The sequence below is a fragment of the Urocitellus parryii genome, chromosome 3 (assembly GCF_045843805.1).
Source record: "Urocitellus parryii isolate mUroPar1 chromosome 3, mUroPar1.hap1, whole genome shotgun sequence".
In the NCBI taxonomy this organism is placed as follows: Eukaryota; Metazoa; Chordata; class Mammalia; order Rodentia; family Sciuridae; genus Urocitellus; species Urocitellus parryii.
In genome coordinates this window covers 43,794,819-43,822,425 of record NC_135533.1, presented here as the reverse complement: position 1 = coordinate 43,822,425, position 27,607 = coordinate 43,794,819, and positions in this window count along the sequence as shown.

The window sequence follows — 27,607 nt, the reverse complement described above, 5'->3', positions numbered from 1 at the left end:
TCAGCACAGGAAAAAGGCACAGTCTCTATTTATTGCCTGTGGCTCTGATCTTTCTAGTTTGGAATTATAATCCTCTCAAATCTATGCTCTTGCCTCAGATTAAAATTTTGTCTTTTTTCCCCTTTCAAACCAAAGTTTCAATTATATTTTGTGCCTATTTTGCCATCAAATCTCTGTAGATGGTGTAAACTTGTAGTTCTTTTCAACTAAGTCTTATAAATAGAAAAATAGATTCAAAATCATTTTTTAAATCTCACCAAATTAGCCAAGCTGGATCAAGTGGGCTTCCGTTAATATTTTCAGTATGACTCCTGATATAAATTCAAGTACAAAATCTAAGAAGAACAAGAGAGATGCATAATTTATTTGAGTTTGACCTCTGAAGACATTATGCCCTCATTAAATATGAGGAAGCTATAGAAATGATACAGGTACATTTCTTGCTTCCTGAAGAAATCTTTAAACAGCTTCATTAACTTTAATTTTACTGCTGCATGTCAAATTACTATCAACTTAATGACTTTAAACAATATGATTATAATGCCATAGCTTCTGTAGGTGAGAAATCTGTTCCTGGCTTATTTGGTTCCTCTGTTCAGTTGTCACAAGGGTGCAATCAAGGAGCCAGTCAGAACTGAATCCCATGAGTTGCCAAATTGGGATGACATCCATATTCACATGCTCATGGTTGTCAGCAGTTTTCAGTTCTTTGTGGCTAGAGAATGCATACAAGCTTGTTTCTTTCAAGTAACATGATGTTTTAAGGATCTTGTACATTACAACATGTATATGTATACTTAATTTCCTAATATTATAAAACAGTTTTCCATTTTATGGATATACAACATCTTTTTTAAGAGAGAGAGAGAGAGAGAGAGAGAGAGAGAGAGAGAGAGAGAGAATTTTAATATTTATTTATTTATTTTTTTAGTTTTCAGCGGACACAACATCTTTGTTTGTATGTGGTGCTGAGGATCGCACCCGGGTCACATGCATGCCAGGTGAGCGCGCTACCGCTTGAGCCACATCTCCATCCCTACAATATCTTGTTTATCCATTCACATTGGTATTTTGGTTGTTTCCACCTTGGGGCTATTAAAATAGTTTTTTCTATTAATATAAACACATAATTCTGTGTATGGGCATGTTTCTATTTCTCTTGACTAGTATTTTGGGGGGAAATTTAATATAGATTGGTTGGGACTTTTCTTTGGCTTAATAGTGCTAGCATTTAATACTATATATCTGATGCTACCAATAGTTAAGCCCTTCCTAAAGGAAATATTTGACATGAGATTATGCTTCTTTACTTCGTTTTCCATGATTTATTTCCTTTGATTAAAAGTGATTCATATTTAAGTGGAAATGAAATTCTGTACTGAGGGCATAATTTTCTGATAAATATTAAAACTTCTGTTTCTTGAAAGGAAGTAACTACTGTTTTGTAGCATCAGAGACTTGCTAGTTTATGTCCAGTTTCATAAAGATACTACAAATGTTTAAAACATGAAAATTTAATCATATGATAAGTGTTTTTGCATCTGGGTTTACAAAAGTAATGGAAAATCACACTAAAAAGAAATATTAAAGCACATTTAATATTTGGAATTGTGTTAAAAGACAAATCAAGTAAAAATGTATCATTCATTTCATCATGGATTGAAAAGCACATTACTGATGAGGAAATTTTCTATATTCTTATTAATTAAATGATAGATATTACAGTAAGATCTTATTAATTCAGACTTTTTTAAAGAAAAACAAAAAGAGACTGAAGCAAGGTGCAGAAGCAAAGTAATAACTGCTCGTCCAAGCTGCCAGATTTATTTATATCAATAGGTCACATTAGGTCATTGACATCCTTAGTACATATTGCTCCTTGTATAAAGTTACTGTTATGTGGACAGCTTTAGGCGCAATGGCACTTGGAGTTGTCTAAGAGAGTTCCTTTATTCTCAGAAGCTGAATGTCTGAGATCAAGGTTGAGGCTGATAAGACTCTAACAGAAAGCCTCCTTATGAAGGACATTACCATAGCAATTAGGCAGTGAGCGTGTATTAGTCATCTTACTAGTTCCTGAGAGAAATGCAGAATATTCCAACCATGGGAAACAGGGTACCTGTAACCCTCCCACACCCTGGGAATTTACTCACCAGAGGAACACTGCCTTTTACATTTCCACAGCCAGAATCCTTACAGACTTCAGTGAACAGAACTTATAATACTCTGTGTAAGTGTTAAAATACTCTATGTAAGTGTTTAAACATAGTGTTACTATGTTTAAACTCTTAGCATTTTTAAAGAAAAGGTTTATAATATAAATGAGTTGCTTAATAATGGTTATGAACTGATGTTGGTGTCTTTAGATTTCATAGATTGTAGCCCTACTCCCCAATGTGATGGCATTTGGAAGTAAAACTTTTGGAAAACAATTAAATTATGGTAAATTCTTGAAAGTGGGATTAGTGACCTTATCAGAAGAGGAAGAGACCAGCACTGATTTTTTTCTCTACCATGTTAAGACACAATGAGGAGATGTCTGTCTTCAACCCAGAGAGAGAGACCTCATAGAACTCTCACCCTACTGTCCTGCTGTCACCATGGTCTGAACATCACACTGTAAAAAATTAAAAAAAAAGAAGTGTGTGGAATAAATAGCTGTCATTTAAATCACCTAGTCAATGATATTTTGTTGTAGCAGACCAAGCATTTTAAGGAAAATGTTTTTAATTACTGTCAATATTCTCAGAAACATATTTATCTAAAGATTCTCTCCATGTCAATTACAGATAATTTTTATTAATACATTAGAGATAATCCTAAGGGTTTATATAGGTTATACTCTTCTGATATAATTTTACATACTACTGGTAATTTAGTGTGATCATATTTAGTTTGCTTTATTAAAATCTGTAATACTGACTTCCTGTAATGCTGACTTGTTTTCTCCAAATTTGTTTAAATTACTGAACTCCATTATAATAATTTCTTTATTTATCATATATATTACTTTGTAAGAAAATATTTTTTTTTCTTTTTGACAGATTAGCCTAGCATATTTTGATATATTCATGCTAAAGTATACTTCTTAGAATCTCTCAGAACACCTTCTGACATGGTTTTCCTCCAAGTTGTTTTTATAGTTTTTACTAAGTACTTCAAGGAGTACAATTCTACATCAAACTGCATGTGAACATTTTATTTTTAAGCAGTATATTACTGTCACTTATTAATCCATGAGGACTTGTATTTCTACATTTGATTTTATCTAGTATAAATGAAAATTTGATTAAACAATATTATGCATAGGCAGGTTCTATGGAAATCAATGTGTTCAGTTTACACAAGAGTAAGCGAGGGAATCACTTTTCTAAATTTATTCTTGAAGTCTTGGGGTCCTGTTAATCAGTGATTAGATATAATTACTTCCTAGGAGAACCCCACATATTAGTTCCAAGAATACAGGGTTTCAGTTCTGAAGAGGGATAATGATCTGAGTATTGCATTGGGAGAATCAAAACGTCTGTTTTATTATTCTACACCAGAAATTCCCAAATTCAACACTCTTGACATTTTGGATTGGACAAGTCTTTAATATAGGATCCTTTCTATGCAATGGAGAATGCTTAATAGCACCCCTGACCTCTATGTCTGTAACACCTTCCTCCATCTCCCCAGACATTGCCAAATATTCCATGGGGGGTAAAAATAATCTTAATGTATAACCACTGATCTACTTATATTTCCTTTTCAATTTTTAGTGAAAAATTATTTTCTTCAGTTACTTTCCATATGTACATTCACTTTGGAAGGAGTTTATCACAATTCTTAAACCTTTGTGTGGCTCAATTTCCTGATTTGTAATGCTTGTGGACAGCAATATATTGAATTATGTGGAATGATGAGATAAAATATGTAGAGCATCTAGAGTAATAATTTATACATACTTAAAGTCCCATATTTGTTTTTTACTTTTATAAGAGCAAATCTAAATTAAGGTTTTAGAGAAGTTTTAGATTATTTTTTTAGTTGATGAATTAAAAATTTTTACCAAGTTTGCAAAACTCTGAAATTATACCTAAAGAAAAAAAATATTTAGAAGTTGAAATATATAAAGACTAAGTTAAAAAGAAAAAAAAACAAGGATAAATGGGTAAAGAGAGCACTCATTCAGTGGCTTTCAGACCCAAGGTCTAGAAGTATATTAGGTAAAGAGCAGGAATTAAATCCTGTCTGGTCTTTCAGAGATGATCTGTTATACTGAGGTTTTTCTCTTATATACTTAGGATTATTTTCTAATACTAGTAATTATAAAAACTGAGGCACTGCCTGGCTGACCCTTATACAAAATAGTGACATGTATGCCCTGCAGGGAAAATTATTAAACAATTAATAGGAATACAAAATAGGAAAAATTCAACCAGGTAAGAATGAGAATACAGAAGAGTGGTCAGCATCAGACACTGGGTGTTGGTGCTTCAAATTGCAGACTTGATCTCATGTATCACCATATAACTTTTCAGCTAGCATTGATGTTTTTTTATAATGGACATTTTGATTACAAATTAACTGTTGTGAATAATGTATTAAGTAGATGTTGAATTTCTTTAAATTCAAGGTACTTTTGGTATGCATTCCAAATTCTAGTTATGTTTTTAGTGTGAGCAGTCTCTGTGACACAAGTAAGTTGAATTTCAAATTCTGTCAATGAAGTTTAGAAGGCCTGCTGCTCTCTAAATAATTGATTTTATAAAAACGAGAATCTTATCAAGATGTACAGTTGATGTTCAGAGGTTGTAGTCATTTAGCTGCTGCCTACCAATTCCAGGAGTGACATTCGAATATGCTGATCTTCCTTTTAAAGTTAATGGTTGCTAGGAGCAGTATTTGTACTATGTAGCTGTAGAAACTAAAAATATAAGAAATCTTTACCATCTGAAGGCCTTATTTGGTCTGCAGCTATGTTACATAAGAATATAAGAGTAGGAGAATTATATACAAGGTACTAAAGTAAGTCTGCAAGCTGTTCTTTCCATATCTTCTGATTAATAAGAAATTTGTGACAATGTATAGTATATGAACCAATACATAATGAATCCCTAGAAAAATCCTGATTGAGCAATTAGTACAAAAATCTTTTTTGCTTTTCATTGACTAACATTGAGTACAGATGTTAGATATGACTCCTATCTGTGTGAATACAGCATCCTTAAAGGCAATTTATTCAAGTTTATATTATGGTCTAAGAACTCTCATGCAAAATCATAGTTAATTAACTGGCATGTTGTTTAAAATTTATGATGGTATATTATTATAGTTAACCTAAGGTTTTGATTACCTTAATATAAACAAAAATGATAATCATAGTAAGTTCAAATGTCTAGAGTAACTACAGCCTCATTAATTCTCCATTTATTCTTTAAAAAATTGACACATTTATTTGAAATACTTCTTAAGGTTTTGCAAAATATTCTTTGTAAGTGGGTTGTACTGTTTGTATAGAAAAAACAATTACCATACTTTTTTTAATCTCACAGCACAAAATTTACTCAACCTTGATTGATGAGAAACCTTGGCTATTTAATGTTTATGTTGTTACTGAACCCTCTTTCTTTTAAAATAGAGACATTATGAAAACAAAAACACACTTTTTTACTGTGATGGTTCAAACCATTCATAGACCGTATATTTGTTGTTTGTTTGTTTTTCTACTCTGCAGCTATTGGTAGGGCCTCAGTCCTGGCACAAAGAGATCAGGCCCCCATGCATGATCCAGGAGTTCTTCAGATCATTTCCCAGAGACCTAAGGCCATTCAACTCCAGGATGTTGATGCCTGTTCAATCTTTGGTGCATCAGAAGGTGTGGTTCATTGTCAGATATAGATGCTTAGATATTCCAGCTATCTATTTTTGTTTATCAATTTACTCTAAATCATAAGAGTAAAAACACCATATGGTCACTCAGCACAGGTTTGTCAGTCAATAATTTGGCAATTAGTTACACAACAACAGAAAATTAATTAGTACACCAGCTTAAAAACAGCACTTCATTAAGGTTTATGAAACCTTCTGAAAGTAGTCCTGCCAATTAAGTTTGAATCTAGAACATTTATCCTCATTAGATGAACTTTTACTTTTTTTGTTACTATTTTACATCTAATTTCTAAATATCTGATATTGGTAAGCTCTAGGGACTAGAGCTGTGCATAAATTTCCCATAGAGTGCCAAAAAAAGAAAAAGAAAAAAAAAGATAAAATATATGGTACAAATGTGTTTGAAAACTAATATGACGTTGTATAACATCACATATTACTGGTCATTCAAAGAGATTATTTTGAATAAGTTTAAAAATACAAATTATTATAACCATGAAAACATTGAGACAATGAAGCCATTCCTGAATAAAGTGTATGGATTAATTCTGTTCTTTAAATAAACTAAGCATTACATTTATATTGTCATATATGTTTACAAATAGCAAAGCGTTAATTCGGATGGAAGTGTTTTCTTTGCCCAATGAACCCTAGGAAGCCAATAACAGTATGTGACATCTTTACAACACATCGAGGTCTCACTGTTTAATATTTGTAAAATTTTCAATTTGTGAAATGCATTTTTAATATGTTCTGTTGCATCTGGCTTTCTAAGAAAAAAAATCACTGAGTTTCTATCCAGTTTTCAAGGCTTTACGTTTTGTTTTTGTTTTAAATACAGTAAAAACACTACTGTCACCTTTTAAAAAGTTCTTTTACACTGTTTTAAATCAGTCTTGGCTCAATATTAACCAGGCTTAATTAAAAAAAAATTAATGAAACAGAGGATTAGATAAATTCCTTTCTGCCATTTAAAAGAAATTCAAGAACAACAAAAAAAAGTATATATCATTTGGGCAATCTTTTAAATGTTAAGGTAGAACTGCCATGAAGGCTGAACCACAGAGATGAGGATATAATTAATTCTGCCTTAGGAAGAGCTATCATTCAGATGTTTGAGGGAGTGCTTATGAGCACAAATAATAATTTAATTGAGTTTAAGGAATTAGTAGGACTACCTTGATAAAAAGGAAAGACATATGACTTTGTAGGAGATCTGAATGCTATATGATGAGAAAATTTCATGATACTTGGCTGGGGGACAAGAATAATTTAAAGTTAGAACTCATGTAAGAAACAGTGAAAATAAGGAAGGACAAGAAAGTTGGTGTCGTTTTAGAGAATTCAGTATAATTGTACAAAAATCTATAATATCAAAATATGTTGGAAATATTAAAAATCTGGCAAGAAAGAAAGCTGTTACTGAAGTGCAACAAAAAGGCATTAAGGACCAGGATTAAGATGATGTTGTCTTCATTTTCTTCTCTCTTCTACCTTAGTTTATTATTCACATTTGTTTTAATTTATTGATTATGTCAAAGAACAAACAGCTAAAGAAACAAATGCTAATCTTGGTATTAACAAAATGTTGGATAGGATTTGTGTCAAAGTACAAACCAACAGCATTTGGTAATGACTAAATATAGACAACTGACACATTTTAAAGCCTTACATTTCTAGTTTTTGAAATTGGAAGAATAATGGTATCGAATGAAAAAAAAAATGATAAATCAACAGAATCGGAAAAAGGAGGTTGGAAGTTAAAGAGGTGGAATAAACAATGAGTTCAGTTTTTTTTTTTTATTTTCTCCATTCTATATGACAACAAAATATATCTATAGATACATAGATATATACCTGTCTTTATTCTGATATTCAATCCAAAGATATCATAACAAAAGCAAATTTCATTGTAAGAAAACTTAGAAAGATGCAAATATCTTTTACAAAAGATTAGTATCCAAATCCACTATTATACAAAAAGAATTATATAATTTGATCAAGCATCTTTTATCAGAAATGCAAAGTTGTTAAGATCTGAAAATACATTAATAAATTGACATACTAATAATGAGGGGCAAAAATGAAATTATCACTTCAAATCTGCAGGTAAACAATTTGATGAAATTCAATGCCTATTAATTATTTTTAAAGTATCTCAAACAGTTTGAAATAGAAAATAACTTTTATAATCTCATGAAAGACAAACATGAGAAACCAGAAATAGGAGATGTTGGTCAAAGGACTCACGTGTTCAGTTATAAGGTGACTAGATTCTGAACATCCAACCTAAAACATGTTGACTGTAGTAAATAATACTGCATTGGATACATAAAATTTGCTAAGAAAATAGATCTCAAACGTTCTAACCACACACACACACACACAAAAAAAACATAACAACAAAAAAGAAACATTAACTAGGTACCACTTTTATCATTGTTCCCTGAGCTCAAGCCATGTGCACTTTCTCAATACACAAGGGATATTCTTTTTAACTGTTTTATACTTCTGGAATACTGGTCCCTGTACTGCAGGCAATGTTTGAAGCATTCCATTTTCCATCACTTCACTCAGATATCAGCTCAAATGTTATCTCCTCTGAGAAGCCTTCTAGATTGCTTTTCTAAAATATTCTCTCTCTTAGTTTGTATTTCCTTGCCCTGCTTTTCTTTTTTTCTATATATTGTATTTGATATATATATACAGAAATATATATTTTTATGCAGCTTCCTTTTTTCTCATCTTTCAGGATAAAACGCTAGAATACCCAGATATCTGTTTTATTTCTTGATTTTTTTCCACAAACACCTAGAACAGTGCTGGCATACAGAAGTATTCCAAATTCATTTGTCCAACAACAGAGGTAAGTTGATTGCTCAAACACTTATTTTTCCAGCAACCAAAACAGTATTCCCTCCCTTACTACACGTTTTTTTCCCAATATCTGAAATTCTCTTAGAATTGATTTCAGCTTACTGTGCATGCCTGAAAAGATAGTAACAACATTTATTATAAAATCATTTATCATTTAGATTATTTCACTAATTTAAATTAGCATCATGCCTCTTTTTGTCTGAAACCACTTTGGTTATGTTTTTCTCCCCTTTGTATTAAAATGTGATTTCCTAAAAGAAAACTATGTATTTGGTTCTCGTGGTTGCTTTAGGGCATATGTGAACCCTGGTTAGAAAATGAGCTCCTGGAGAACAAAGCCAGATCCTAATTTGTTTATATTTCCAATGTTACATGGCACTTGGCACTAAGAATGAGTTCAGTGAATGAAGGAAAGTTGGAATCTAAACACAGTGTTCCGTTTGCATTTCTAATATGATGGTGATGATATTTTAATAAATAATTCTGATAGCTCATCTTCATCCAACTGCTTTGTATAGCCTTTTCAAAAGAGTATTCTTTCTTGTTTTGTTTTCTTTTTCCCTATAGCTCTTTCTAACTTCTGGATCCCTAGCATTTGAACCAAATCAGAAATTACTCATCAGAAAAAAAATTTGTTATAATATAATCATAATATTTTTAAATGTCAAATATGTCATTTTCCTCCTTTTTTTTCCCTGACTTCTACCAATGGCATCACATTAGTCTTTATAAAATGTTTTTGGTCCTTTTGTGACAGTCACTGTGCTTAGAATTGGCACTGCATTAAATATTATAGCAACACTTCACACAGCATAATTTAAGTGTGACCACAGGGTTCCAGTTACTTCAAAATATCCCCCCCATCAGCCTGCCAAAAACCAGATTTCTCTGCTCATTAACAACTTGTATGTTGGATTTTATTATACTTTCCTTTTATCACCTACCAAATGGCACTCACTTCCCCTCAAATGGCACCCAGGCTTGTGTGTTTAATATTCAGAAATGTTCAGGGATATGTATGTACCCTTGAAATATAATTTATGAACCCATGCATGATCATTTAATTTGGGCAATTTACATTATGCCATATTCTCATTGAGTGTCTATGTTTTTTCCCTCTTAACATTATGTTTGTCAATTGTGATTTTTGCTCTGTGTTCCATAATAGATGTCCACTGCATTTTATATGTTATTTTACCTGCTAATACATATGTCTCCAATTTCTCTACTAACAGAAAGTTCAACAAAGAATATTCTTATACATAATCCTTTATGGACTTGTGCACATGTTTCTCTAATACTTAAAACCAGAAGTATGTTCATGGGTCATGAGTTATGTTTATATACAACTTCAATAAGTGCTGTCACAGATCTGCACTACTATAATTCTAGTTTGTGTTCCAAACCGTTCTTAACCCACTGTTTATTTTTTAAATTTTCATTAGACTAAGTATGGTAGTCAATGTATGTTTTTAAATCTTTTATTTATGTAAAATATTTATATAGAACATTTGTATCTCACAGCCTTCTAAGGATTTGCTTAATAGCCCTCAAAACAACTCATTATAACCAACCTGTGCTACAGGTACAATCAATGCTATTACACAACTTGAGAGACTAAAACCTAGTAGGCACATTAAGACCAATTTCACATCACATGACTAGGAAGTAGTTCAAACCATGCTTATCTGGTTTTAGGGCTTCTCTTTTTAACAACCTTGTCATGTACTTCTAAGCCATTTGGTTTTCTCCCTCTGTGAATTTCCCATTCGTATATTTTGTTCATTTTCTCTATTGGGGCTCAGATTCACCCATGAACAAAAGAGTGTCTGTTTTCACTGAGTGGCGTACATAATTAATTCTGCGAAGATTAAGGAAAGAGAACGTACTTTTGTCTATAGTGATTGTTGGGAAGGAGCTTCTGCTACCCTGATATTACCGAATAGACTTAAAGAAATTGAGGGAGAAGCCATGACAATCATTAAGGGAAGAGTATTTCAAGGAAGGAAATAAGGTGCCAAACTCACAGGAAGAAACAGGCTCAGAGAATTTCAGCCAGGAGACGAGTGTGGCAAAAACAGTGAGCAACATGGGAGTGAGATGGTGGGAGACAAAGAGAGGGGATGGCAGTGGGATAAGGACATGAGGCCACAGGGTAGTAACCTGTGGGTCTTGGAAAGACTTGGGCTTTTACTCGGCATCAGAAGGGTCAACAGTAAAATATTTTGAGTAGAAAAGTAACATAATCTTTGTTTTTTTGTTTAAAAGGCCATAATGGATAAACTATATTCGTTTTACACACACAAACACATATGATAAGAAATATATATATATACATGTATATATATTTGTGTAATAGCATTTTTCCTATTTTATCTACATATGTATATTTTATCTATCTATCTATCTATCTATATATATATATATATATATATATATATATATATATATATTAGGAAAAAATAAAAGAATAAGAAAATAGATGATAGGAAGATAAGGTTAGGAGCAAGACACCAGCTAGAAAAAGGTCACAAGAGATGATGACAATGCCCTCCTTCACCATGATCCATAATTTTTGATGCAATGTTACACAGAATAAGCTGAAGATTGATTTATAATTTTCTCTTTTATGTTCATTTGTTTGTCTTGTTTATCAATATTATCATTTTTATATTATTCTTATCAAAATTATACTGACCATACTCTGCAGAAGTGATAAGATATCCCTCACTTTTTTGTTCATTATTTTTGTTGTTGTTGTTCACATCAACTTGCAAAGGAAGAACTGATTCCTGGGTCAATTATTTGAACTTAGGTGTAATATAATTACCATATCAAATCTTTCCCTATTTAACTTTTTCTCATTTCAATTCAACTACCTGGCAGTTTCTGTAGACCACATTTGCAAGAACTTTAATCCTTCTGCATGTTAATTAACATAGTTCTATTTTATTTGTAAAATGTGTCTTCAACCTTTCAAATAAGTTTATTTTATATATTTTCATTCTGCATTTTCTTTTTATTCTCATTAGGATTCTTGTAAAATATTTGTGGACCTTTTATTTTATATAGTGATTTTGCTCTTAACTTTTTTCCTGTCTTCAACTTTATTAATTTGTTCTTAGTTGCCTATGTATTTCTTTGCCGATTCTCTATTGCCTTGCCTTTCCATGCCTTGGCTATTTTATGTGACCTCTTTCTGAGGAACTTAAAGAATATTACAAAGTATATTCAGGGCTAGATCTTTATAGTTTTTGAGAATCATTTCTATATTAATCTAAAACAAAACTTTTGAGGATATCATGTTTATCTTAGATAATAGTTTAAACTAATAATGCAAACTGAAAGATTAACTGATTTACAGCAGTGTTTTTTTAAATAATGAACTAAATATGTGCTCTTACTAATAGAGCATCACACAGAGATCTGTAAGAAATTAATATAGTCATGTTAATCTGAAGATCCTGATGATTCACTGTACTACTTAAAGAAAGTACACTTTTAGTTGTGTTTAAGTTATTATCATATTTTTCCTAATAATTTGTTCCAATTTATACGCTTGAGATTTTTTTCCTCTTGAAATGAAACTTCTAAATGCAAAATCATTAAATCCTCACTATGAACTTAATAGTTTTACAAGAGACAATATATACAGGCAACAATAGCTACACCATATATGAAAATAGAACTCTCCAATAGCCAGCCCAGGAGGCCAGCTGACAATCCCTGCAGCAGTTAGCCCAGAACCATTAGGGTATCACCAATATTACCAGTTTCCTTGTTATTGTAGTCAGCTCTCCATAACCATGAGTTCCTCATCTGCAGATTCATCAAGCTGTGGATAAAAATAAATTTGAAAAAATATGTCTGTACTGACCATATACAGGCACCTTTTCTTTGGCATCATTGTCTAAACAATGCAGTATAAGAGCTATTTCTATAGCACTGACATTATAGGATATATTATAAGTAGAGATGATTTACGGTACACTATGTGCATAGATTATATACATATAGTACAAATACTACACCAATGTACAAAATAGACTTGAACATCACAAATTTTGGTATGCACAGCACTTTCCCAGACCAATAGCCTCCAACTGAAGCATAATTGAAAACTTCTTCTGTTTATTTAATTTTTCATTGTCACACTTTTCCATTTCTCTACCTTGGAGACTCTTTCAAATGTAAATGATAGTGGCTGACTCTCTGAGTTACAGCAAATTCCAAATAAACAGGCTTTGCTTATTTTCATTTTATGGTCTTCACTTATTTTCCCATTTGCATGAATCACTTAAAGTCAAAAGAATGCATTCCACTTAATTCATTTTTGTGTATTTGTGAAGTGATACCAGATCATGTTTTTGTGGTTTTTACATCTATGTAATTGATTACTAACAGTTTACTAACAGAAAGTATAACATTAGGCCCCATAACACAGTTTTCCAATGAGTTAATGGGTTATTCATGAACTCTATATTCAAAGTAAGTTAGGGATGCTTATAATAAATGACTTGTAAACTTCATTTCATTGGGAAAATATGGGTTCATAAATGTTCCATTATTACTAGCCTCTATTTCCTTGGACATCGTATGTGCTGAAATATATGAACCATATGAAATATAGTCCTAACTCCTCAAATACCCTTTAGATAGATAACACAACTGAAAACTTGCTTCTGGGCATGATGACTTAGGTCTCTAAAAAAGGCCCCAAATCAATACTGACCTTAAAGAAGAAAAACTGAATTCTGCAGGACTTTTAACAGTCACCATGCTATATGGATATCATAAACATGGGATGCAATATCCAGGTCAAATCCTTGATTTGTTACAAAGAAACAAATTATTCTGTGTCAAGTAATTGATTAATTTCATATTTATAGATCATACTTTTTATTTTTAATTGTAATACCCACATTAAGGCAAAGGAAACTGTAAATCTAGCATTATGGAACATAAAGTATTAAAAGTCCAATTTGAAATTTTTCTTTACAATATCCAATCTTGATTCATAAAGCACTAGGTGTCTTACTATAGGGAACATCACTGATGCTTAAGAGCTCTTCAATTCAACTTTAATGCTTCATAACTTTGAGAACAAAGAGCAATGTGGGAAATTATTTTCCTTTTTCTAAAAACTTATATTGTAAAATATAATGTCTGTCTTCTGTAAACATAGAGTAAAAAGAAATTAAAAATTATAGAGAATCTATCATGTACTTTTAGTGAATTTAATTCCTGAAAAAGTTAAAATAAACCACAGAAGAATTAACAGATTTTTTTTTTTTTGCTTAAACCAAGTTTTCCCTCTTGCCATGTTATTTAAGGTGCATTTAGCATGACCTTTCCCCTCATCACAGAAAGGAGATGCCAAAAGCTAAAATAAAAAAATGAAATTAAAGAAATATAAATGAAGAACAAACACTCAGGGCTATGAATTTCAAGTCCTCCTCTTGCAGAGGTGATTCATCTCACCTTATGACATGCTTTTTTGACAAAAATTGGCAAAGTTCCTAGAGGGAGGGCACCATGCCACACAAACAGATGGGTGAGAATCTAGGCAGCTTAGAGACCATGTCTGTCAGATCTGTTACAGAGGAGTTATACATCAACCAAGGTGGTGAATATTGATCTACCTGAATTCTTTTAACTTTAGGGAAGATACTATCTCTTTTAGAATTGAATCTACTTGAAAAATATCCAGGCATCCTAGTCAGATTTTGGAACTCTCAGATTAGAGAATCACCTTTTTCTAGTAAAGAAAATATCATAATAAAATCCTTGGTGAGTCTTTACTCTCTTTGCTATAAGAAACTGCCATGAAATTTATTCGTAAATAGGATGGTGGAGAAAGAGTATTGTTTTCCATAAAAATAAAAAGCTTATTGCAACAATGTTGAATATTACCTGAACCTTGTGATCCTGGAAAAACAGTAAGACCGAGATTAAGAGATCCATCCCCTCTTTTGCATCCCAATAAAAAGTTTGCAGCAAAGAACCAGATTTCTGTCATGAGGCAAGACTCCTGGACTACTACTTTGTTTAATATACAGCAAAGCCAGATAACAGATACAAAACTTCTAAATTCCTCTTTTGAGCCTCATACTTGATTAGCTGAACAGTTGGGACCAATTGACCAAATACCCTCTAAACTGATCATATTTTAAATCAGTATCTCTGCTTACCATAGGCCCCTGAACCTGATTTACCTCCAGCCTCAGCTTGCTCAGTATCCTTTTTCATCCCTTTCTGTATTACTCAGTATTCTCTGGAGGACCATAACCAACAGTCTGTACAAATAATTTTTGTAGGATGTTTTAGACTGGCTTACAGGATCACAGGCTGAGGAGTTCCACTATGGCCATATGCAGGTCAGAGAATGGAGAAACCAGTAGCTGCTCAGTCCAAGAAGCTGGAAGTCTCAGAACAACAGAGACCAATGGTGCAGTCCTAATCTGAGTCAAAAGGCTTGGAAGCTCCTTGGCAAGTTACCTGTGAAAGTATGTGGTTGGCACCCACTCAGAGCATGCGCCCTCCTGCTCAAGGACCTCCCAGTTTTCCTTCCACTGTTTTGTACAAGTGGATCCCCAAACTATTGCACAAAGCTACCCACATACAGCCAGGGTCCTCCCCATTTAGTTCACTGACCAATTTAACAATCCACTCACTGCTTGCCAGTATTTTCTGGAAACATCCTCATATCCAGAAGTGTGCTTTACCAATTTAATGGGCCGCTCTCGATCCAGCCAAATTGAAACCATAATTAACCATCACATGTCCTTCAAGTAGGCTGTTCTCAGGGCAAACCACTCCCTGATTAACTGTCTCATCACACCACCCTCTTCTCCATACTTAATTTTTCTGAGTTTGTTTAATCCATAAAAGCTCTTTCTGCCTGACTTTTGATATATTTGCAGATCAATGTCCAGAAATAGATCTCCCTTTCAATAGTTTCCCTCCAACTATAGCAAATAGTCCCTTTATGCTGTGATAATCTTATTAGATAGTCTTTCCATCTCTAAATTTATATGGGTTTTTAATTGATAGTTAAAACATAGGTGTGTTTTTTCTTACCTATACTAGCACATTATGAATTTTTGCTCTATACTTTTTCATTCATTGTCTAGATGTGTTTCCAGGTTATCACAAAAAGGAAAACCAAAATGTTGTATGTGGATCAGAACTGTTTGGCTATCCTACTTGGGCTTATTGCATCAGATTTCACTTCATTTACAGTTTTTGTAATTTTTTAAAATATCACAGAGTTCTTTCAATTCAACTCAGAAACGAGTCACATAAATTTGAAGGACATTTCTTTCTAAGTGAATACATGTAAAATTAACCCCAATTAGAAATTTTAATGTTTCAAATGTTTCATTTTCTCTGTGAGAGACATGTGTTTCTTTGTTCCAGATTTCTTATTTTCATACTTAAAAATATTGAATGATTTTGAACTTGAAGTAATCACCAGCATCAAATACAGTAGGATGGAACTTGGAAACCAAAAGACCCGGAGAGACCAGTTTTACTTGATATCTCAGGAAGAATCTGCTTGGACTGGGATCTAAGTTGAAACAATGTGAATATAGTACAACAGTGTAAGGAAAAATAATAAGGGAGACAGAGACAAGATGCACAGGCAGGAAAAAATGGCTGCTTGTCCAAGCAGCTACATTTATTTATAAGAATAGTTTACATTAGGTCATTAGTACCATAACTACATTATTGTTTAGAGTATCAGTAAGGTTGCTTATTCTGCAATTACGTCCACAGTTACAATATACAATGTCAGGAGCTTTGTGTAGCCCTTAAGAAAATCCATTGTATAAAGTTACTGTTACTCGGACAGATTTAGGTTCAGTGAAACATTGTGGTTTTCTAACAAGATAGTCCATATATTCCCAGGAGCTGTGTGCTGAGATGAAGGTCAAAGCTGATAGGACTCTTAACATAGAGTTTCCTTGTGAAGGACATCGCTGAAGCAGCCAGACATCCCATGTCTTTACATAGAAGGTTCCCGGCAGCCAGGCATTCTGTGCCTTTGCACATAAAATTCCTAGCCACCAAGCATGCCACAATCACAAAGTTGATCAGAGACCCCAATCCCAAACATAGAACCCCTAAACAGCAGAGTGTCCCTACCCGTACTGCTCTCTCTTTATCTTTGTAACAAAGTCACCAGCATCAATGTCACCTGTGAAAGTATGATAACAAAGTCTTTTTTTTTTTCATGACCAGAATAATTATTCTATTTCTTTTTTAAATCCTATGGTATTTTAGGAGATAGAATACATTTACAATAGGTAATAGTTTTCCAAGAAAAATGTTATCTTTTTTCTCTGGTCTAACTTGGGTCCTGTTATGTATGCTAAGCACAGTGCCAGTGAGATTAAGGTTTGTCTTCTGGTCCCAAGCAGTTTGACATTTTGTGTTTCAAAAAGTTCTGGAAAATGCAGCAGCCCAAACCTTTCAGGCCACTAGTCCCAATGGAAATTCAGGTTGAATTCAGCTCCCTGCTAATGGAAGAAAGCAAAACCACTGGCCTGGATCAATTCATTGGCAACTGTGTATAATACTCTCAGGATCATTAAAGATTTCTTTTTTCTTATGCAGGAATTCTTAACACTTGGTAGATGTTCAAAGTCTCTAAATGCCTCAGAATGACTGAAATTCTCCACTTAGGACTCATACATTCTCAGCCTTTGAAACTTCATTCTCACCCTTTCTTGTTCATGACCTGAGCCTCTAACTCTTCAACCTTATCATTCCTGATAAGCTTCAATGGCCCTACCAGTCACTACCAAGTCTCAGAAATAATTCTTAATCTTGTAAGAAATATTTATTGTCCAAATGGTCTTGAAACTGTTTGAATGTAGGCTGATTCCTATGTAAAAGTTTTATAAAATTTCTTCCCTTGCTGCCCCAGGCCTGACTGAGGTCTTCTGAATAAAGGTTTATGTTTATTTTCTTCCACAAAACTCCCAAAATTTAAAACCAGATAACAAAAGTTATGGCTTTTTCTATACATTCCCAGCACCTGGTAAAAATGAAGAAAATATAAAACAAAACAGGGTACATATATTTAGTGTATTTCTTTGAATTTATTTTAAAATTCAAATGGTAACTTGCAGTCTACCAATTACTTTAGATAGGTAGTAGAGTCTGTTTGGAGTTGATCAGCCATGCAGTTAACATTACTACTCTTACAATTTAATCTAGCTTGTTAAGTACTATTATTGATGATTTTAAATAATTGTTGAGTGAATCCTGTGCCCATCTGAATGGTCTTGATTGGATTTTCTATGATCATTTCTTGATTCACTGTTTCAAACTCTCCCTATTTTGTCCTGTAGAAATATTTATTGATCCACCTGTGAGACACTGTGTTGCTTAATTGATTCTGTCTCTTCCTTTCAGTCTGTAATCAGTTTAACGAAAAGGATCATGTTTTATTTATGTTTCTGAAACAGCACCTAAATCTGTTTCAGCACAGATAAATGACTGGATTAATGAATAAATGAATGAGAGTAAATAAACCAAATACAAGGAGAACATGGGAAATTCATACAATAGTGGTCATAGCAAAGATAAGACCTCATGAATCCACATAAAAATAATTATAATGAATACCAGTGGGGGGCAATAAGAAAATAAAGTGTAATTGTAAGGAATTGTAATTCTATGTGGAACACTTGTAAATAGGATGTGATTTTTTTCTTATTGCTATATTCTATTCTGAAGATTTCTTTAAAAAACAACTTTTAAAACAGCAGCCTACTGATTGCTCATAACATAGCTGGTTTCTAAATGTGTAGCTCTCCATCCAATGATAAAGCAGAGTTGTTTAAGTGTTAGGAGGCAAAGACTGAAAGGAAGACAAAGGTGCCATTTTCTTCCTTGAACTGCATCATTACCTCACCTTGTGTGTTGCCCACATTATTTAATTCCTCTTGCCTTAGTCAGCTCAGGTGTAAAATTGGGTGGAAATCTATAACTGATGGTCCACATGAGTGGTTTGATTAAAGATGTCCAAGCAAATTAAGTGAGATTGAATTTAAAGAACCCTCTGAGACTGGAATTAACTCTGACTAAACACTTCATAAAACTGTTGAAACCTTTATAGCTACTTGAAAATGACTCTACTTTTTAAAGTCCCATGATAGTTCAAATAGGATAAAACAAATTTATAATAAGTAATCTGTTTCCAAGAAAGATACTCTTGTCTTTTTTTTTCTCTAGGAATATTCAGAACCCACACACATCAATATAACTGCATATAGTCTAATGGACTTTGAAACATTCATTGGGTTTCTTTGTGGTTACAGTTTCCTCTCCTTTCCCCTCCTCTTTCCCATCTCCTCTGCTTCCCCATCCTCTCCTCTTACTCTTTTCTTGTTTCAGTTCCACTCTTCTTTCTCCCTTTTTCTTTTTTCCCTTAAATTCATCCCTCCTTACCACTGTGTGTTTTTAATTAGAATGGTTTAAAAAGCATAAGCTATACACACTAAAAATCATTTCCTCTTGGATACTCTTCATTTCACAGATGTGGGCATTGTAATATAAAGTGGGTGTTGCACTGAACTAGTAGGGAAGAATGAGAACAAATTGAATAGGATATATATATCCTATTCAATTTATATATATATATATATATATATATATATATATATATATATATATATCCTATTCAATTTGTTTACATTCTATTTTTTATATTTTTTTATATATTTTTTATTTTTATACTTTGTTTATATTCAATTTTTTTATATTCTATATATATATATATATATATATATATATATATATATATATTACTACTTCTGAAATTTAAAAAAGATCATGGTGGCTTAGACTTAGAAAAGGAGAAATGGAAATCTTGAAATTTTTGTGAAGCATATTTTCTCCACCATAATGTATATCAGAGCAATAGTATAAAGATAATTTCTGGTTTTTAAAGTGTTTTAGAAGCTCAAAGTGACAAATAATAAGATAAAAGACAGAAAATAGTTTATTTCATAAGTTAAAACATTAGAGAAGGCTGGGCACAGTGGCAAACACCTGTAATCCTAGCAGTTCCGGAGGCTGAGGCAGGAAGATTGCAACTTCAAAGACAGCCTCTCAGCAACTTGTTGAGGTCCTAAGAATTTTAGTGAGACCTGTCTTTAAATAACATATTAAAAATGGCTGAGGATGTGACTCAGTGGTTAAGTGTTCCTGGGTTCAATCCCGGTACAAAAAATAATAATAAAAATTTTATGTCATATATTGCTATTTTGCTGAAAAACTAAGAATGGGTTTAATTTCAACACGTAGAAATTAGAGTAAATGCAGTTTCATTAGTTACTAGAAACAATTTCTCTAGAGTCGTATTTATGAATAGTTCAGCATATTCATTAAATTTAATTTAAAAATTAATAGTATGTTTAGATTTTACTTTTTACAATACCTCAGGATTTGAAAAATTTACCTGAACTTTATCAGGGCTTTATCCTGATTACATTAAACAATACAATGTTCTTGAAAAAACAATTCTGAAAAGAACTTTTTGTTTTAATTGGCATTTTTTGTTGTTGTACAGGTATTATTATTATTATTATTATTATTATTATTATTTTGCTAATATTTCTAAACCTATGCCTCAGTGAGTTTTTCCTGACATAGATGGATAGCCATCTCTGTCAATTTAATCTCACATATGAATTTCAATAAAATTTCATATCTTGATTGTTATAAATGCAGTGAAATTAACAACATGCTTTCTGGGTCTGGGACACATAGGCATTATGTTCGTTTTTTGTTCTTTAAAGAGTTTAAATACGTTAAAATGTGATGGCTTCAGAGTGAATGACACAGCAGAAACATGACTCTAGGTTGTAATCTCAGATCCAGAACAAAGAAGGTCAAATATAAGATAGAAAGTTGAAGAGTCAATTTAGTGGAAATGTTCTGTTGATTTTACCTTTTTCATTTGACTGACATAGACATTTTACCTATTATTTAAGACATTAAAAATTTAAGTATTTATTTATTTAGTTTATATTTTATAAACAAATTTTTCTAACTCTTAAGTAAATCTTGCTAGATCACTTAACAACTCCTTTTTATTTCTCATTGACCTGCCATACTTTTGTTTTAAATAAATAACTTCTTTCTTGATATAATTAACAGGTTCTATTTTCACAGTTACAAACAGTCACAACTTGTCACAGCTGGCATTTTCATCTTGAAGTTGCCACTTCCCCAGCCAGGACTGAAATTAGGAAATACCACATTTAACTAGTTTTCTTCCTATTTCCCACTCCTTTTTACTCATTCTCCATTTTTTTTTTTTTTTTTTTAGATATTATCCTTCGATCCACATTCTAAATACTAATGTTTTGGAAGTCTTTTGTGTTCACCTGCATTTGCAATTATAATAATATGGTTTTTACATGCAGTACATCTCAAAATGTATACTATCAGTCCAGGTGTCCTCTTTCCATTTTCATTTCCTGGTTATCCTTTTTATTTTATAGCATAGGTATATATCCCAAAGATTTGATTTTCCTTTCTTCCTGGGGAAATCAAAGCTCAGAGAGCCTGGAGGCTCTTTTTCTCTTTCTTTTTGGAAGCCTAACAAGAATGGTTCAGTATGTCTGAGCTACCACAAAGGATGTCCAGATTAGTGCCAACAGCAGAGTGCCAGAGGTACCTGTTTTGAGGTACCTTTTACTTTTTTAGACAACTTCAATTATTCAGTGGTCAAGCAACTGTTCTTTGTATCCCATTTACCTACAAATATATAGAGCAAGGGGGACTATAGTTCCTTCATTGAAATTCATTTCTTGGTGAACTAAGCTACTCCTGACCCAAGTACATGACTCAGAGGGTAGTGAGAGGACAGGACTTATTCAGTTCACTGCTCCTCTACTTCTAAATTTCTCCAGGAATTTATTTTGTCTTTTCACTTCATACCCACTTTCCATGTTGCCCCCCCTCCTGGAATGTATTCTGCTCCTAGTAAATGGAACCATTAATCAACAAATGTGTTCAACCATGAACCTGGAGTCCCTCTGTATTCCTTCTTCTTTTTCGCCTCCATGTCATATCAATTATTTCATTCAGTTTTACACTAAAATGTATCTTAAATGTGTCCCCACGTCTCTGCCTCCACTGCCATTCCTTTTCCCACATTCACCATCACCTCTAACCCTAAGTTTTGCAACAGCCTCATAATTATTCTTTTTTTACTCTTTGTTGTTTCCAATATACACTGTCGGCCCATCCATGCAGCAAGCAGCAAAAGTGAGCAGTCTACATATAAACTTTATCACTTTACTTCTTAGCTTAATACCAGTGGCTTCAAAAACAAAACTAGTGTTCAGATTTCTTACCATGGCATGTTGGAGATAAGGCTATAGAGTTCTAAGATCTTAGGAAGCATGAAAGAAGATTCTAAAGAAATTGGTTAGTAGCTGGAAAAGAGAGAGACAGTGATTTGGGGGAGACAAGTATTTGGGAAGACAATAGAGTACAAAAAAGAAACAAACATAAATATTAAGAAAAATTAAAAATGTAAAAATAGGAGATAAAAGAATTTACAACACAACTGTAATATACTATGCAGACATCCCAGGCCTCAGTAGCCTAATTCATGAAAAGTACTTGGTTTCACAAATGTTGGGTTTGTGAGGGTGAGAAAAGAGAGAGAGTAGTGAAAAAAAATCTCAAAGGAAGATACAAGGATTGTTTTTGTTGGAGTTCAGTATCTTTCCTGCTTCCCTTCTCATCCAATATGTGGGGTTTTCTGTTGTTTTCTGCTATCTCCACCCTCAGGATGGTGAAAGTATTAGGGTGGGAGGGTTAGCCTTGGGGGTAGAACTCTTGGAAGTGGAGTATAATACTTGCTAGTCCCTGATGAAAGACTGCACCCTAAGAATCTCTTTGGGGCACACTCATGTGATGTGGGCACCTGGTCTTATCTCCTTATATCATCTATACACTTCATAATTAATTCCTGGTCCTTAATTTAGTCTCTAAACTGTATCTCATTCACCCACTCCCTTTTCACATCCCAATCAGGAACCTCTCTCTGCAGAGTTCTTCTGGGCTGCTCTCTGGGGGCTGTGCACCTGCCATGAAGAGATGTTTTGTATTGGGCAGTTCAGGACCAGGTTTTGCAAGCTATGGACTGACCATGAAGTTGCAAGCACTGTATCAGGTGAACAGCTGCTGAGGAGCAGGGGAGTTGGGGACTATAGGTAACTTGATATTGCTTCTAGGCCCCAGCAGGTGTCTGAAGCTAAGAGTTGCCCCAACTAAAGATGGCAACAAACGTGTCCCAAGATGGAGGTGGCTGCTTTCATAGATGTGGTGTCAGGTGGGATTGTGTTAGAGTCTGTAAACAAGTCTGGATGGCGCCTGGCAAAATGCCAGAGGGAGTGGTTTGTGAAGTAAGGCCATCAAGCCATTAAGTGTGGAGATTTCTTATTGGTTGACTGGTGTATCTAGTTTATGCTAATTAAGATAAGCTGTGTGGAATGTATAAATACCGCTCCTGTCCTACAATAAACGGCTCCCACTCCTGCTGTATCAATGTACACAAGTTGTTCGTCACCACCCGGCTATTTTGCTGCAGCCGGGCTACGGCAGGATTGTGCTGAATGGTAGCGTTGGGTGGCATGTTCAGAGATGCAGCTCTGTGATGTGCAGTGTTGTGGCTGGCAGCTATCCCCAGACTCTGTGTGGTGTCCCCAGGTGCAGGCTAACACATGTAGGGAACTATGGCAGTGGTTGCAGTGTCCCAAGATTGAGGCCACCAGAGCCCCATGTTGGTAGATGTGGAGGTCCACAGAGGAGTGGAGGCCGGAGGTCCTGCATGTGGGCAGCAGCTATGTATCCTGCACTAATGCTTTGGTCTGGAGACCTGATCAAGCATGGTGGCCATAATTCCTGCCCAGAAGCAACTATGGGGGTCCTCTTATCATTTGCAGAGAAACAATCCCAGGTCTAGGAGCAACACAGAATGCAGCCATCCTCTAGACTGCCATCTTGAATCCAAGCTCCCTGTTCAATATTTCTTTGTGAACTTAAGTAGTGTAATGTATCTGATATTTATTGTATAGGGACAAAAAGTTCAAAATTTTCAACTTAACCTTTCTACTTGATTAAAAATAAAACAAGATATATTTGTTTATCAATATTTAGGCTCTGTGGATCACTGTCAAGATTTTGGTGGCCAGAATTAATAAAGCATAGTAAACCAAACCTTTTGTAGGGCACTACTTTACCCAAGCTGATTTTTAAAATATTTTTATCAGTGTATTGCAATTATACATAATGTGTGGTTCAACGTATTCATGAATGTATATAACATAATTTGCTCCATTTCAGTCCCTATTACTTTAAATGTTGGTATGCATGTATTACAATACTAAGCTAATTTTAGTTTTTTGGACACTGGTTTATTTTAAATAAAGTATTTCTTACATGAGGCCATACACTAGTCATATTAATCACCTATAAGAGAAAATATATCTGTTCATGGTAGATTTAAATATTACCTAACATTGAAAGTTTACTATTAAAATATCAAGCTTTAGACAAAAAAATTACTGCAAACTATTCCTAAGTTCTTCTGAAGTTTATTTCATTTAGTTTTTTTGTCTCCTCCCCAAACTTACTTGAATCTGAAATTTTGAAATGTTTTATTTAGGATTTATTTTTGTTTTAGAAAAAAATTCATGGTTTTGTCATTATTTTTGCTATAACAGACTTCAGAGGATACTAAGATGCACACTTTGTAGTATGAATTTTTAAAGTTAACTTTGGCTTTCGTAGATTTCTTGGTAATAAAAATGTTTATTTTATACTGTAAGAATGGGTTAGGAAATAATCTAATCTCTACTAAAAAACGTTCTGTTTAGAGAATGCCTTAACAGTGAGTCCACTGCTAGTCATCTAGCTATGTATTATAACTTCCATAAGGGAAACTATGTGGATTTAAAAACAAGATAACACTGGAGTCAGGGAGCCCTGGGGTGAAAATATCCAGGATGGCTTTGGAGGACAATGTGATCAGAGTTAATCTCTGTACCTAGTGTCTGAAAACCATTAAAGCAGATAGGGAGGGAAAGTAGTCACAGAAGGAATCTGATTAGACTGGGAAAAGACTTTGACTAATTTATTTTTAAATAGACTTCCTTTTTGTTCTATGGCATTTTTAAGGCAGCTATACTTGCTTTCTGTAGAATAGTGTCATTTCTGATAATGCTACCACATCTAGATCATTTTAAAATAAGTTTTGAGAAGTTGTATTCACAGACAAGATTATAGATAGTAATAGATTCCATAAGAAATGAGGAATACATAAATGGCTAATATACATCTGTTGTATATTAATTGAATTTTATATTTAAATGAATACAGAGTAAATATGAAGTCTGTCTAAAATATATTTTATCTCCAGTTGCAGAAAAAACAAGTTTTAATATACTAACCAAAATTGTTCAGTGAGCTGCATGTGTGGGTGTATGTGCTCACATGTGTTATATATGTATGTATATTTTTGGCCTGAGAGTAAAGTGTCCTGAAAGAAGGAAAATGATTTACCTTTGTATTCCAAGAACTTTTTTTTATTTGTATTTAAATAATCTCTCACATTGCAGTTGTCTCCCCAGACTGAGGGAGCCATAATAGCTCATTTATATGGTTTTAAATTCTAAAAGTCAATACTTTGGTAAGATGCATCAAGTTTCTAGGGTATTTTTCATTGGAAGCTTATATTGTGATCATATTATAACTCCTTAGCAATGATTATAGGCTCCTTTTAAAATATTTTTATTATTTTTTATTATCTATTTCTCTAAAAACACCATTTTACTGCTATTTTTTTTAACCATCTTATTTCCCATAACCCAAACATTTCAACTAGCCTGTGTTTTAAAATATTGGTAACAAGATAAATTCATAAAAGTGATTAATAAATAAAACCACAATTAGACAACACCTTATAACTATTAGGATGGCTAGTATTTTTCAAAAGGCAATAACAAGTGTTGGTGGAGTTGGGGAGAAATTGAAATCTTGTCCAATGTTGATGGGAATGTAAAATGGTGTAACCATTATAAAGAATAGTTTAGGAGTCCCTCAAAAATTAGTAAAGAACAAGTGTATGATGCAATAGTTCCATTCTCATTAATATACACAAATTAAGAGAAAGTGGGGAATTGAGAAAGTTATTTGTTCACCCATGTTCACAACAGCATTATTAACAAGAGGCACATAATAAAAAATACCACCTGTCCCTGAAAAAATGAGTGGACAAACAAATGTGGAATATACATACAATGGAATATTATTCAGCTTTAAATAGGAAAGGAACTCTATATATACTAAAGAATGGATTGTAACACACACAACAACATTGAATATTATGTCAGGTAAGAGGATCACAAAGTGATTCTACTCATATGAGATATCAAGAATGATCAAATGTATTGAGATGGAAAGTATAGTGGTGGTTGTCAGGGCCTGGGATAGAAACAATTTTTTTAGTGCTCAAAGAGTTTTATTTGGAAGACAAAGAGTTCTGGATATTGGTTGTAAATGATGTATGTCATTAATACTGTGGAACTCTATACTTATAACTGAAATGTTAAATTTTGTGTTCTAAGTATTTTACTATACTTAAAATTTTAAAAATAAGTACATAGCTTCAGTTAGATAGAAGAATGTCTTTTCTTTAAGCTATACTTCACAGTTTGGTGAATATAGTAAATAATAATAGACTAAACATTTGAAAATTACTAAGCAAATTTCAAATGTTCTCAACACAAAATTAAGTGTTGGTGTCAATGGACACGTTAATTGCTTGATTTAATTAATCCACATTGTAGGCATGAATCATAACTTCACTAGTTACCTGATACAACTATAATTTATCCACTTGTAATTAAAAAGTAAAATTTTTATATAACTCTTAGGGCTAGGTTTAGGGCTATGAAAAATAGAAAAATCAAACAAACATTAGTGAAATCAAGCAATGAACTTAAAAGTAATTCTAAATTATTTTATACATTCTATCAGTATGACAAACTTTATATACTTTTAAAATGATATAATATCATTCAAACTAACTATCTTTGGTGACTAAGCTAACTAAAGCTTTCACTTGAAGATATTTATTCTGAGTATTATGATTATTAATTCAAAATGTTTTTACATTTGTATTTGGTAAATGTACACTTATATACTGACACAATTAATTAATATAACATGGGCATCACATATGGATTTTAAGAGTGATAAATAAGATATGGATAAACATGTATGCTTAGTTTTAGAATTTGTAATTTTAGAGACAAAAATATTTTTCAAGGTAAAAGTTTAGATTCAAATTTACTTTCTAATTTTGATTTTACAAAAATTGTTATCATATGCACTTTTCCAGTCTTATTTTGATTAATGTCTACTTTGTATCGTGTCTACAAGTTGCATGCACAATTCTCTTTATGAATTTCTCAAGAATCAGCAGTAAAAAGCAGAATTTCAAGCTCTGAAATAAATTATTTAAACCCCAAAGAAATTATGCTGGCCAAGTGTATAACCATACACAGGGTCTAAGAAGGTTGAGTTCTCTGAAAATTGCATGTTATTATTGAATAAAACTTATTGAAACAGAGAAATCATTTCAGGTAGTGCAATTTCAAAGGGTGTTTTGTAGAAAACGATTTTGTGGTCATATAAAACAATGTATTTCAGGAGTTATTTGATAACTTCTGTTCTCTCCCATTTCTCTCCTCACAGCCTTTTCCTGAACCACATTATTCTTCAGTGGGGAGTTATATGTGTTTACTCGCACAATACAGAG